Source organism: Neovison vison, chromosome 10 (assembly GCF_020171115.1).
Source record: "Neovison vison isolate M4711 chromosome 10, ASM_NN_V1, whole genome shotgun sequence".
In the NCBI taxonomy this organism is placed as follows: domain Eukaryota; kingdom Metazoa; phylum Chordata; class Mammalia; order Carnivora; family Mustelidae; genus Neogale; species Neogale vison.
This window is the reverse complement of record NC_058100.1, coordinates 34,599,494-34,613,357: the sequence shown is the minus strand read 5'-3', so window position 1 is coordinate 34,613,357 and position 13,864 is coordinate 34,599,494.

Genomic DNA, 13,864 nt, shown 5'->3' with positions numbered 1-13,864 from the left:
TTTTATCTTTACGTAAATCATTTCAGTTGTCGTGACCTAGAGTCAGCAGATTGGGGTTCAAGTTCCTACTGGCTATGTGATTCACTTTCCTAGCCCATAATTTCATCTGTAAAATGGGACTATTAATGTCTATTCTTCCTAATTCATAGAACTATTGTGAAATCAAATAAATAATGAACATTAAAATATTCCATAAATTGCAGGGCAACAAATGACTATTAAATGTTTTATTTATAATTATCCAAATCTACCCAGGAATTGTAAATATATTTTATTAATTACCAAAGGGTTTTATTGATTAACTATAATTTTTATATGATTTATGTGATAAATATTTGAAAAAATACCTTCAAGTATCCTACTATTCATGTATCTCATCAATTTTAGGATTCCTTCATCTGGCAAATTAGAATTGGGGAAGAGCTCACTCTTAGGCAGAACCCAAAAATAACCAGACAGAAAGTGTAGTTGAAAGTAACAGTTCACTAGGAATCAAGCATGACAAAGTCATAGAAAGCAAGATACGTTTTTCACAAATAAGCACAAGCAAGAACATCCAGAAAGCAATGAATAAAGAGGAGGCCAAAATGGGGAGATTGATTTCGATGGAGAAATTATAATTAAGCTTAATTTCTTTACAACTTGTGTTTTCTCTGTGTGCAGTTTGAAAAGAATTTAGAATAGAATCAAGGTAGCCGATGACACAAGTATCGTTTCCAGATTCTCCAAGAAAATGATGCAAAGACAGGCAAGGGTCTCCAAGAATTCCCACTCCCTACAGGGTCCTCTTCAGTCTTTCCTCAGTGACTCTCCCAGCAGAACTCTCAACTCGTACCCTGCTCCCCTGCCCCTGGCGAGCATCCTCATTTGCCTTGAAAACTATCTGTCGATCAAAGAGTGAGTCCTTTATCAAGACCACCAAAAAGCCACTCATTGTGAAAAGTTGGTACCCCTCGGTCTCATAGACAAAAGGTCAAAACCAAGACCCTGGATTCCACCACCATGTCCCTATTCCATCCACCTGCCACCCTGTTTGATGAAATGGCTTCCTGCTTCCCTTGAAGACATGACCTTCCAAATCTCCTTTTAGAGTAGCCCGAGGAAGTTATTTTCCTTCTGTTTTATCTTCCAACCCCCCATAAATTATTTTAGGAGTGTAAATGCTGACAGATATGTGCTGAGAGAATAGAAAGAGGAAATTCACAGAAAAGGTAACAGGCAGGTTCAACCCCAACTCCTTTTCATGCAATTTATTTATTTTTTTTTAATTGGCGAAAACTGCCCAGCTCCTTATTGCTGAAGAACTATGTTCTTTTTTTTTTTTTTAAGGTTCTATCCATTTATTTGACAGAGATCACAAGTAGGCAGAGAGGCAGACAGAGAGAGAGAAGCAGGCTCCCTGCTGAGCAGAGAGCCCGATGTGGGGCTCGATCCCAGGACCCTGAGATCATGAGCCAAGCTGAAGGCAGAGGCTTAACCCACTGAGCCACCCAGGTGCCCCGTGAAGAACTATGTTCTGAAAAATAAAAATTCAGCTGCAAAGACTGAGCTGTAAGTCCAGTGCATAATGCCTCTGAATCCATTAGGGCACGGTCTACTTATATCCTGCTACAGAACAGGACTTTCTCTCTCTCTCTCTCTCTCTCTCTCTCTCTCTCACACACACACACACACACACACACACACACACACATACGGAGAGTCCCCTTAGGCCACTGACATTTGCATACAACAGCTCTACCAAGGGGGCCACAAAAGCAGCAAGAAAACAATTTCATTTTCTATGAATGAGTGTGCGCGTTTTGGATGAGCTATTTATCATCTATCCTAATAAAAATTCATTTTCTTTTTTTCTTCCCTTTTCTTTTTAAAAGCCATTTTCAGCAGTGGCTGTTTCGAGAAGGGCTGGGTTGAAACGTTGGCGCTGCCTGCTCCTCCTCTTAACACAAATCCCTCACGATTCGAAGGGACTAGACACCACAGCAAGGCAGAAGTTTCTCGTTTCCGGGTTGAGATGGACTCTTCAGAATTTCCCTGTCCTCTCCAGAGGTCTCGATCCAAACAGAATGAGAAAACCGAGAGAAGTATCTGTGAGGGCGATCAGTTAGCGGTGACTGCCAGGTATGGCTGATCTTGTGGCGTTGGCTGAGGGCTCCGTGGTTATCCGCTTCTCCTCTCTGAACCAGGAGCTAGATCCACTCTAGACAGGTGAGAACTAGGACACACGAACGGATGCACTCAGAGCCCCAGTTTGTGGGAAAGGGAAGTAGGAGGCAGGCTGGGGAACGAACCATCCTACACCTTCTTAATAATGCGGACCTTATCTCTGGGGCCTTCACAATGTCCATAGGCTGCATGTCTCTTCTCTCTCCATCCCTTCGCTCCTGCCACCCCTCCCCTGTGCCCTCTGCACCCCATGGTCTGTTATCTATAAATCCTCTTGTATCTTCACCTTGTCTCCAGAGTTACTGAGCAGAAACTGGTTCCCCCCTGAGCAGCCTGTTTCTGCCGGAGTAGTTAGTTACAAATGACAGCTGTCATCTCTCTCATGCCTCCTGAGTCCTAGGACTAAAAGTGGGATAGCTTTACTCAGTGCTCCTCGTTGCTGCTTCTAAGCCATTCCCTCTCCAGAATTTTCCAGCTTTGAATCTATGTCATTATCTCTTGTCGCCCCTGCTTCTCTTGGTTGTCAACATCTGCCGACCTCTTGTTCATTCTCCTCGGGTTCCAACGATTTGAGTTTGTGACTCACTCCAACAGTATATGCTTGTCTTAATCTTAGTGATTTCGATTCCATATCAATGATACCTCCAACACTGTCCTCTTTGCTCTTCTGCCCTCTCCTCCACTGTGGTTTTTGTCTTCCATCTTATCTCAGCCTATCTTCCGGGGTCAATCCTCAGCCAGTGTGTCAGTACCACAGTCTAAAACCACCCATAATCTCAAAATCACACCTCCCCCGCTCAGAGCTCCATCCACTCTCTTTCGAGATCACTCTTTACAGTGCCCACCTGCAATAATCCGTCAGCTCCACTAGGACCTATGGTCAATTAATTCTACCATCTGCTTACTGCCTCTCACCCTTCATGTCCTCACCTCCCTCATCTTGCTTGAGTACAGCCTCCACTTTCTGGTTCTCTCTCAAAACCCAGCCTTGGGAAAACCCAGCTCTCCTACTCCGCACCTGCACCCAAGAAGCTGAACATAGCTAGGAAGAAAAGAAACCCTCTGATGTTGACAGGAACCATCTTAATCATCCTGAACCTCAGATAGACCTGACAGACCTCAGATCGCTTTTCCATAGTCCTTTCACTCTTGAGTTTTCCTAGATGCAACTTCATACTTTCTCTTCTCTACTCAAATCTCCATGTCTCTTCCCTCAGCCTCACTCCCAAATGGTGAATTGCATCCTGCTTCACTAAGAAAGTAGAAACAAGCAGATAAGAAATTCCACAGGTCCCATCATGTCAAATACCAACCTACCAGCTTCTACATCATATTCTCTGCCTTCCCCACTGTTTCCACAGATGGACCATCCCAACTTCTAAGACAGGATCTCCACATACGCAATGGATTCCTTTCTCTTCTTTATTTGATCATAGCAATCCTGTGTTCTTAACTGCACCATTACCTCTCCCTCTGCTGGACTGTCCCATCAACATAGAAACATGCCATCTTCCATCCATAGCACTGAATCTATTATTTTGTTTCCTCCCTGCCTCAGTTAGTGGGAAATCCATACTCCCAGCTACTCAAGCCAAAAAACATGGTCATTCTTGACTTCCTTTTTCCACACCATACATTCAGTCCATCAAGAAATCCTACTGGCTCTAGCTATCTTCAAAAGATATCTAGAATCTGACCACTTTTGACCACCTCCGTCATTAAACTATGGTCTAAGCCACCACTGCCTAGGCCCTACATTATTACAAGGGTTTCCTGTCCAGCCTCCCTACTTCCACCTTTACCCTCCTACTAACTATTCCCAGTACAGAAGCCAAAGTAATCCTTTTAGACCTAAGTCCCACCATGTCACCCCGTACTCAAAAAACTCTCCACTGGTTTCCAACCTTCCTCAGACTGAAAGACTTAGAAGGCCCTTCCTTACTGGTCTTCCCCTCCACCTCCCCAGCCTGCTTTTACTCTGCTTTTCTCTCCAGTTCTCCCTGGCAGACTTCTTTTGTTGTTTCTTGAAAATGATCAACACATTCCTTTATGGGCGGTTGTTCACTGGCTCTTCCCTCTGCTTGAAACACTTGTCCTTCAGCTGGTCACGAGGCTCATCCTCTCGCCTTCTTTACACGTCTGTGCTCAACTGCTACTCTCTCCGAAACTCTTTACCTGACCGTTCCACCTGAAACTGCACCCCCTCGGGGCACCGGGGGTCTCAGTCAGTACAGCGTCTGACTCACGATCACCGGGTCATGAGTTTAAGCCCCATGTTGGGGATAGAGTTTTCTTGAAAACAAAATTGCACTCCCTCACACACAATTTCTATTCTCCTCCCCTATTTTATTTTTCTCCATAGTATTTATCATCTTCTAATATCCTATATAATTAAATCTTCATTTGCAATTTGTTGCACTCACACACACATGCCTGAAAGTGAGCTCAGTGAAGAAAAGGATTTGTCTGTTTTGTTCATAGCTATAAGCCCGGTGCTTAGTAGAGTACATGGTGCATAGTACATGCTTAAATATTTGTTGAATGAATGATTTTAACAACATAACTAGGTACTCTATATGATGGTGTCCCTATCCATGTGTGCGAGTCTAGTAGGACTATAAGCTTCTTGAGGTCAGTATCATGCCATCTAGTTTCCTGATTTCCCTGCACAGCACAAATTATGGCTTCCACCAGATGGCTTTCCACATTAAATCCCTATCAACTGAACGGCACTCTAAATATTATCCAGATCAGCCAAGTCCTTCCCAAATTCCTGACTTTGGGAATCTGAGAGAAATAATAAAATGACTGTTGTTATTTTAAGCTATAAAGTTTCCGAGTCCTTATACACAGCAAAATCCTATTAGGGCACTTATAAAGCATTGTTTTGGGAAAGATATAAATAATTTCCACCTTATTAAGTTAGCTGTCTCATGCTTAGTTTTCTCCCTATCTAGTAATTTAGTTATCAATAAAAATGACTTAGCCCACTGACATAGTTATTGGTTAAGTAAATTACTTATGTAAAAAAATAATAGATCACAAAATGCAAAATAGCTCACAGTAAAAAAATTTTTTTTGATTTGTATAGTACAGAAAAGTAAACAAGTTAATGGGGTAGTCTTCCTCCATTCAATCAGTCTAATAGAATCTCTGCCCACTTAAACGTGAAACTTTTAAAGTCACCCTAGAATTTGTCTCCATTCTAGCCAACCGCAAAGGGAAAAGAACATACAGGAGCATACGTGGGAGGTACTCATGGACCAGTCGTAGAAATGATACATCACTTCCACAAATATTCCACTGGTAGAACTCAGTCACACAGTTACATCCAACTGCAAGGAACCCTGGGAAATGTAATCTAGCTAAGTGTCCAGGAAGTAGAGTTGCCAGATTTGGGGGGTAAAGCAAAAACAAAAACAAAAACAAAAACAAAAAAAGACTACTCTATATTTGTCTCCAATCCTACCAGGAATAAGAAGAGAACATTTCTGTTGAGCAGATAATATCCAAATAAGAGAGAAGAATGAGAACTCATTATATATTCTTAATATACGTCCTAGTCCTAGGATGGCATCTATCTTAGAATACTCAAGACCAGTTTCCAACAACTCAAAACCAGTGTGATTGCAAGACTGCAACTGAGAATCTTAGTAATTCATCCATCTAAAGCAGATTCATCCAATGACTAGCTACTGATCTAATTTATTTCTCTGTCAAAATGACCTTAAATGTTGCTAACAGGAGATAGAAGACAACAGACTTCAGCAACTTTCTCATGACCTTCCACCCGAAGACCATCAACTCTCCTTAGCTGTCTTTTCCCCTTACCAAAACAATCATTTTGACATACCTTTACCCCCAGGAAAAACAATTATCCTGACACTCTTTATCCAGGCAGGCCTTGCTTATCTGCAAGGGGCCTCCAGCTAGGACCCTACTCACTAGGTAATTCAGGGAATGCTGAGTATGGTTGACAGAATGAAAACAATATCATTATTCTCAAGAGTGGGATGGAATTTTTTTTAATAGATTCAGTCTCAGCTCTCAATTAAAAACATTATAGAATTTTTCCAATATTGGGAGGCATTTAGAGATGGGAAGTTGGGATTTAGTAGTAAGAAAAAAAAAATTACCAGGAAGAAAAACCTAAGCAGAGACTGGTCATAAATATGACCCCAACACCCAACTCAATACCAGATCAGTTGAGGATGCTGGTGCTGTATTATTTAGTTTATCTCTTCTAAACTTAAGAATTCTAGAGAGCTAACCTACTTATCAAAAAAGGTAGCACAGAATATGGTTTCTATTTTCATATCATTTTCCACATTTCTGTTTTAATGTAGATCTATTTTTGCAGCTAACAACCCTAACTGTGATATGAGACTATTCTGGGGACACTCAGTCTTCTCTTTCTCTAATTGGAGACACATTACCCTGTCCATTTGCCTCAAGAAGTTGGCACAAAAGGGGCCATTAATGGCTTAATGAAGGAGAAATCCAGTCCAAACCAGGTATATTGAAATGGATAGCTTACATGGGAAGAGCCTAACAACATTGTCACAATGAGTTCACTTGTGGGTTTCTTCTTGGAGTTTCCCAAGAGCCCTGCCAACACTGCTAGGAGCTCATCAGCATTCTCCACAGTGGAACAGTGGGAAATTAAGCACAGAAGGATGTCTTAGATAGTATTCCAGTGAGAAGTCTTGTCAAAGGTCAGAGGTCACACAGTAATAAAGGCAGTATTGAAACTCCCAAGTTCGGGCTACCCATTTTAAGAGATGTTCAAGCCCATTAAGTGGGAGATTTGTTTTTTGTCTCATTTGTTTGTTTTTCTAGGACAGAATTTGTTTTTTAGGACAGATTTTAAAATAAAACTGAGCAAAAAAAAAAAAATTAAGTCTCTATTAGTAGTACAGTTTTAATAAATATTGCTCTTGAAAAAATCCTTCATCTATTTTCATATCTTACACCATTGCCCAAGAGTACTTCTTAGGTTCTATCTGCAAACCATAGCCTATTCCGCATGACACAAAGAGAGTTAAACAAATCTACATGTGAGAATTTGCCATCTAAATCATACCACAGATCCACTCAAGGGCAGAAAAGTCTAGATTTAGAATATTCCCATTGAGTTAAATTTCAACAGGGAACAAAAAGATACCCAGCATCGTTTGTTCCAGGGAAATGCAAATCAGAGCTACAATGACATAACACTGCACACAAATGAGGATAGCTAACATTTTTTTTTTTCTTTAAGATTTTATTTATTTGACAGACAGAAATCACAAGCAGGCAGAAAGGCAGGCAGAGAGAGGAGGAAGCAGGTTCCGGGCTGAGCAGAGAGCCCGACTGGGGCTCGATCCCAGGACCCTGGGATCATGTCCTGAGCTGAAGGCAGAGGCTTAACCCAGTGAGCCACCCAGGTGCCCCGAGCTAACATTTTTTTAATGAGAAATAAGTGTTGGCCAAGATGTGGAGAAACTGGAACCTTCGTACATCTGCTGATAGGAATATAAAATTGTGCTGTTGCTGTAGAAAACAGTCTGGTGGCTCCTCAATGAGTTAAACATAGAATTAGCATTTCACCCAGCAAGCAGTCCCATTTAGTAAACACCCCCTCCCAAAACTGAAAACAGGTATTCCAGAAAACCTGGCATGCAGTTTCACAGCAGCATTTTTCACAATAGCCACAAGGTGGACACAACCCAAACTTCCATTACCTGACGAACAGATAAACAAAATGTGAGATACACATACCCTGGGGTACCATTCAGCCATAAAAAGGAATGAAGTACTGAAATGTGCCATCGCACGGCTGAGCCTAGAAACATTGTGCTAAGTGAACATAGCTAGACATAGACGGCCACATAGTGTATGATTGCATTTACATGAAATATGCAGAATAGAGAAATCCACAGAGACAAAACCCAGGTTGGCAGTTACCAGGAACTGAGCAGAGGGAGGAAATGGGAAATGGTATGGGGTGTCCCTTTGGGATGATGAATCATCTTGGAACTAGAGAGAAGTGATGGTTACCCAACACTGGGAATGTATTAAAATATCACTGAATTATATATGGTTATATATAATATATATGTGGTTAATTCTATGTTATATGAATTTTACTTTGATTAAAATAATGTGGGAAAAAATCCAATAGGGAGGGTGTACCTCGTTAGAAACACCCCGTCATCCACAGCCCTTGACCTGGGCTGGGCACTCTGCCTAGGTTGATGTGTGACACAGGTGTTCTTTGGTCCTGGGAAGCCTGACTTCCACTTTGTGCACTCCCAGCCCTTCACTCCAGAGAACAGGGCTGAAACAAGCCTTCTCTGTGACCCTCGGGCATCAGAGCAGGTGATGTTCTCTTCTGCAGGAAGCTGACAAAACATGCCAGCTGTGCTTTTTCTCCGCAACCTTCCGCCTGGTTCAAGAGCTCCTACCAGTTCGAGACTGTTCTCAGAGCCCAAAAAACCCAGCCACCCCCCACAGGTTTCAGCACCCGCAGCCGTGTTTCTGAACAGTTCCACATCTGTATCCTTTCCACTGATATTTGCCCAAAGAAATTTGGATGATGTCATCTTAACATGCCTTTTTATTGTCACACTCCAAGTCCTTGACGATTAACATCTATTCAACAGTACTTGAGTGCTAAACACTGTTTTTTAAACTTTGCAATAACCTGACAACTATTTGGGGAGATTATCACCACCCTTACTCATTGCTTTCACTGAGCCCCAGAAGCAAAGAATCAGAGAAACATGTCTGGCGTGTCATAGGCTCCTTAATGAATGAACCTTCCGGAGAGCAGTCATCTTCTGTCTGTGAACGTCTAAGACAGCAGACTATGCAGACACTAATCTTATGCAAATCACTTATGAAAAGCATATGTTAAACTCATTCACTGGGACTCGTTTTTTGCATGCAGTGGTATTTCCGACACCCTCAGAATTCTCAGAGACCACCATGCGAGGAGGGCAATGTTATCACAGGTATTCTCTTGTCTCACTTAATGCAGTAGCAGAAGCATCATATGCTGTTTTACGGATTCATTTAACAAACATTTCCCGAGGACCTTCAGAGTACCATGCCCAGCATTAGAGATAAAAAGAAGAAACAAAGATACCAGATCAAAGAACTCAAATAGTTCAACTTCTATTCGAAAAGGTCTATTCCTAGACCTGGAAGAAAAGACGAAAAACCCTCTACAAGTCAGTAGGCTGGTACCTCAAGACTCAGTTTCCAACTCAGACTCCTTCCTTCCAAACACCTTTTCTGGTCGTCTCTGTCCAACTCCAATCATCCCTGAGGTATTGCCTCATTTGTGTCTGTGACTGCATTACCTTGTGATGGAGGAGGAGAAGGAGAAATGAGAATGAGGTTGGGCATTTACTCCTCTAGCCGCCTTCCCGTTGGTAAACTTTAATTCCACTGTGATCCTTAAATAATCCAACAGCTCCTCTCCGATGACTTCTACATACATCTACTCTCTCCTGCCCCCTGCTGCTTCAGCCCCGTAATAGCCCCCGGGGCTGGCTTTCTGGGGGGCTGGCTTTCCGGGGGGTCTGCACCATCTGCCCTTGTTTCCCTGATCCCACCCACACCTTCGTAAACAGTCTGTCCATTAAACGCCCTTCACTTGCCCAGTATGGATGTGCTACCTGCCCTGGTAAGGTCCTGAGTCCTGTACATTGGTCCTATTCACCCCTTCTAACTCTTGCTCAGTCCTTTTCAGTCTCAGTCAACACTCGCTCATTGCGTGACCAAACTGGAGGAAAGAGCATTGTCACATCACACTGGGCAGCCTCTGCCTGTCACACTTCAGGACCTTCCAGGAAGGCAAATGCCCCCAGATCAAGCCTGCTCGCTCTGCTGGTGCGATCTGGGCACCACGGTCCGTACCTGCAGACAGCGGTCGCTTGCCCTCGGTGAACAAGTCAGACCCAGCTGCCGGGACTCCAGTGGAGGCAAGACAATGACTCATCAGAGAAGCTGCACTCACTTGACCCCCCGTGACTCAGACACACACTGTTGTCGACAGGGCCCTGAGCTGAATCAAAGCGGAATCAAACCACTGCTCTGTCTCAGCCGGGTTCCTGGCAAGCAACGAGTTAAAAGTCACTCAAATACTAGTCTCTAAGGTCCTATCCGATATTCTGTCCTACAGTCCTCCAATGTCCCTCTGTCATCTCACCTCTTTTCGCCTCACCCACAAAAGTTAAAAAAAAAAGCATATTGCTGAAAATGAAGCAGATAGAGGCGCGCAAGGGCTGCACTTCTGAGATAAGAAGTACACGGCCACCAGCCAACACGGCACTTCGCTTTAATCGCTTTGTGCCGCCTGGTGTCTGTGATTCCAAAGCCTCATTTGTCCTGTCTTCCGATTCTGGCTTTAGCAAAGAACTCAATTTGAGAGGCAAGTACCCTCAGCTGACTGGCTTCTAATTAAGACTCTTCCCCAGTTTCTCTTAGTTGAGATTCCTCCAGATTTTGTAAGTTTGAGTAAGAGCTGTACCATTGACCTGGCCTTGCAAGAACTGTGATGGATTAGCTGGATGTCAAATGGAGCAATAGCGTGTTTGCTGGAAGGCACGAGTGATTCCTGGGTGTCAAGCACTGCGCAAGGCCTTTGCTTTGGTTACCCCATTCAGTTGTCTCAGTAATCATCTGAGATTGTGTGTGTGTGTGTGTGTGTGGTGCGTGTTTTACAAGTGAAGACAGGCTCTCACACCTAAGTGACTTAGCTAAGGTCACACAGTTGCTGGTGAAAAAGGAAGTTGAGCCGACCTCTGCCTGTTCCTCAGTCCACACTCTCAACCACGTTCCTGCTTCTGTGTAAAGTTAGTCACGTAGTTTTCAAAATTCTTCACCTCCAGATCAAAACTCTCAAGAGAAAGCAAGATGCCCTGTTATTATTTTTTTCAATTACATTTCGCACTCGTTAACTGAGAACCTACTCTGCACCAGCCACTTCACAAAGTACCAGGGCACAAAGGTGGAAAACACGGTCTCTGCTTTTCAAGAGCTCACAATCTAATTAGAGGAACTTCTGAGTTTCTTTTAAGGTTCTTGATCTCCCTTTGGAGAGATCAAGAGTAGTATTATATGAGAGTGAATTTTTGCTTTTGTTTATGACAATCGCATAGCCAAAGGATTTCTGCTTCTTACTCAACACCTGCAACTATGAGACCAGGATAGGTGATAACCTGTGTGTATATTTATTCAAAGAAGAGAGAAATGAAGGAAAGAGAGGAGGAGGAGGAACGAAATGAGAAAGAGGAGAAGAAAGAGGAGAAAGAGAGGGAACAGAAGAGGAAGGAGGGAAGGGACAAAGGAAGGAAAAAGAGAGAGAAGAGGGGGAGGAAGGAACGAAGGAAAAAAGAATCAGTACATTGGCCTGACTAATGCCTGAGGGAACCAAGGGACAAATGTTTGAAATAGGAGCTGTCTCCAGAATCCACGGCGTAAGATACAAGGCAATACAAGTTCACATACATTGCAAGATCATTCAATAGGCATTTCTTGGGGCACCTGGGTGGCTCAGGCCTGAAGCGTCTACCTTCAGCTCAGGTCATGATCACAGGGTCCTGGGACCAACTCCCGCATCAGGCTCCCTGCTCGGTGGAAAGTCTGCTTCTCCATCTCCCACTCTTCCTGCTTGTGTTCCCTCTCTCACTGTGTCTCTTTGTCAAAAAAAAAAAAATAAAATCTTAAAAAAAAAAAAGCATGTCTTGAACACTTATGATACGCTGTGAGTAGTGTCCGGTGCTCGTGATACAGTCACATAAGACCCTCCCATGGTGTAGTGGGCAGAAACAGCAACTCAGACATACAGCCCATGGGACACCTGTGTGGTTCAGTCAGTTAACCCTCTGACTCTTGATTGCGTCTCAGGTCTCCACCTTAGGGTTATGAGTTCAAGCCCCACATTAGCTCCATGCTGGGCAAGGACCCAACTTAAAATAATAATAATAATAATAATTACAGCCATGGAAGAAAAGCCATAGTTCTAGCTATCAGAATATCCCATGGGAAAACAGGAGAGAAGAATCTAATAAATAAGAGGGTAGCAAAGAAAAAGACATAACAGGAAGGAAGTGATGCTTCAGCTAAGACCTGGGGTGAAGCAGGAGTTGGCACAGAAGGGAAGGGCAGGTTTGGAAGAAAATTCAGGAAAAGAAGTCAGTTATACAAAGAAAGGCAAGGGGTATAAGAGCCTCAGGACTTTGGGTGGAACCCACTGAACATATGTCTGAAGTTCACATCATTAAAGTCATCCCAGGACTTAATTTTTTAAATTTAGTATTTTTAAAAGGTAACACAGTCATGGTTCAAAATTAAAACAATATAAAGTGGTACCTATTAAAAAATCTTGTTCCCATTCCTATGTCTATCCTTCCAGTTCTCATGTTCCCATCTCCCTCCCTTAGGTGCCTACATATCTTCCTTGACTTTTAATGGGGTCACATCCCAACAAACCCATGGTAAACCAAAAACACTGTAAGCTGAAAATGCATTTATTACACCTAAACTACTGAACATTACAGCTTAGCCTAGCCTACCTAAATGTTCTGAGAACACTTATATTAGCCTACAGTTGGACAAAATCATCTACCACAAAGCCTTTTATAATAAAGTGTTGAATATCTCATGTAACTTATTGAATACTGTACTGAACATGAAAAACAAAATGGTTGTATGGGTATAGAAAAGCTGTAAGTGTATTGGTTGTTTACCCCTGAGATTGTGTGCCTGATTGGGAGCAGTGGCTCACAACTTAAAATACAAAAATATGCAAAGTATGTAGTCAAAATTCAAAGTATAGTTACTACTGATTGCATAAAGTCAAAAAATCCTAAGTCAAACCATCATAAATCAGGGGCTGTCTGTACTCATATAGTCTGTTGTATATCTTTCCACTGTTTCTTTAGGAAATACAAGGCAATACAACTAAACATATACAAACAAATAAAGACTATCTAAGGATGAAGCACTTTTTACTAAAGCACTGTATTACTTAGGAAAGGTAAAATATTATTCATTTTAACAATGGAAGGGATGATTTTCTTGGATTAGTCTTATTAGCTTTCATGGATGGAGTGCCTCCTACATACCATTACATCTAATGGTCACCACAGTTTCATTTATAGATGAAGAGAAGTGAGATTCGGAAAGTTCAAATAACTTGTCAAGTTCAGATTGCCAGTGAGTGGCAGAACTAAGATGCCCCCTCCTCCAGCATCCTATTTTGGAAAAATTGGTCCTACCACTCATCTCATTACTTGAGATAGAAACCTGAGTCTCCCTCGCTGCTCATATCTAGTCAATCACCAAGCCTTATTGGTGGGAACCCCTCATTATCTTTCAAATCCACCCCCTGCCTCTCCATTGCCACCACCAGTTCCCTTATGATCCTCACCATCTCTTATCGGTCAATGACACTGGCTTTCTAACCGACCTTTTACTCTCCAGGCTGATGTCCCCTCTAATCTATCCTCCATTTCACTGCTCAAGCAATCTTTCTAAAACACAAAAGTGTGCTAAAAGTTGCTGAAAGTATGAAGCCTAACTTCTGTCCAGTCTCCTTCTCCTAACAGTCCCCCCACATACCTTGGATACATAAAAACCAAACTACTCCAAGTTCTAGAACTTTTCAGGTCTCTCTGGCTCTGGATCTTGGCCCAGCTGAGTCCTC